A 1,943-nucleotide genomic window follows, 5' to 3' on the forward strand; every position below is an offset into this window, starting at 1 on the left:
CCTCTCATTGCTATGCATCTCCTAGATCAGATCTTGGGTGTTCATAGGAAAAAAATTGATTTTCATGCAACATTCCCCTTCATTTGTATCTTTACCCTTTATGAATTTACCTTTCCGTAAGATTAGAGAATAAGCTTTATTTTTTATATCAAATTTTTCTCTTGAATAAGGGATGACCCCTTCCAATGAGTTTAGGGATATCTTGATGTGTGAGATCATTGCTTTCTTTTGAAGAACATGCTTGATGGTTGTTGTGACCTAAATAAGTCCCCCACATCTTAGTTGTGTAATTTTTTTAAGGGAGATAAAACAACTATATATGCTAGTTCATTGAAGGGTTCGACTTACTTAAGGGCAAGCAAATAAATTAATCCTCTTCTAAAAATAACTTGGGAAATGAAGTCTCTATGAGAAATAAGGCTCGCTTGCACTTAAAGTTTTTCTTGAGCCTCCGTATGATTCAATGAGGGGAGAGTGAACCCTTTTTAATAAAAAAATCTATGAGAAAAATAAAGGAAAGAGAAAACTATTTGCCTCGTTGAAACAACAATGAACTAGGATATGAAGTTGCTACTTGTCCTCAGTAAAATTAAATAACAGGATGTGGATGCCTGCATCATCATCACCAGAGTAAGTATGGGCTATTGTTTGCACATATATACTCATCAACAAATGCCCCTCTTGGGAGTACTGGACTCATACCTTTTGATATATGTATCTTGTAAGCACAAGGGTGACCTCATTACAAGCCATGGTACTTTCTCAGGGATGAGCAAGACTTAAGCTTGGGGGAGTTGATGAGTCTAATTTACATGATTTTTTCCTACAAGTTTGTGCCTACAAGGTGGGCTTTGTGGAATTTTACCGCATTCACGCACTTCTTTTTGTTGATAATCCTTCAGGTGACGTCTTTTGGAGCCATATTCATTAAATGGAGAAAACCCTCAAAAATGTCAGTGGAAGCACGTATTAAAGGTGCTAAACACTCCCCGTACAAAAATCAAGCAGGAAGGCCAAAGAAACAGCCGCTATCGTGCTTCCAGAGCAAACGACAGTGTTCCATGCGACCGCGCGCGCTCGCATGAGCTGTCGTTTGGCATGTCGTCGCCTCCGAGGGGTCAGTATTTTCACCCCATAAAAACGGATCATGAAGGGGAGGGACAGATGAAGGAAATATGCCCTAAAGGCAATAATAAAGTTATTATTTATTTCCTCATATAATGATAAATGTTTATTATTCATGCTAGAATTGTATTAACCGAAAACATAATACATGTGTGAATACATAGACAAACTTAATGTCACTAGTATGTCTCTACTTGACTAGCTCATTAATCAAAGATGGTTATGTTTCCTGACCATAGACATGAGTTGTCATTTGATTAACGGGATCACATCATTAGGAGAATGATGTGATTGACATGACCCATTCTCTTAGCTTAGCACTTGATCGTTTAGTATGTTGCTATTGCTTTCTTCATGACTTATACATGTTCCTACAACTATGAGATTATGCAACTCCTGTTTACCAGAGGAACACTTTGTGTGCTACCAAACGTCACAACGTAACTGGGTGATTATAAAGGAGCTCTACAGGTGTCTCCAAAGGTACATGTTGAGTTGACGTATTTCGAGATTAGGTTTTGTCACTCCGATTGTCGGAGAGGTATCTCTGGGCCCTCTTGGTAATGCACATCACTACAAGCCTTGCAAGCAATGTAGCTAATGAGTTAGTTACGGAATGATGCATTACGTAACGAGTAAAGAGACTTGCCGGTAACGAGATTGAACTAGGTATTGGATACCGACGATCAAATCTCAGGCAAGTAACATAGCGATGACAAAGGGAACAACGTATGTTGTTATGCGGTTTGACCGATAAAGATCTTCGTAGAATATGTAGGAGCCAATATGAGCATCCAGGTTCCGCTATTGGTTATTGA

This window comes from Triticum aestivum, chromosome 5B, assembly GCF_018294505.1.
Source record: "Triticum aestivum cultivar Chinese Spring chromosome 5B, IWGSC CS RefSeq v2.1, whole genome shotgun sequence".
NCBI lineage: Eukaryota > Viridiplantae > Streptophyta > Magnoliopsida > Poales > Poaceae > Triticum > Triticum aestivum.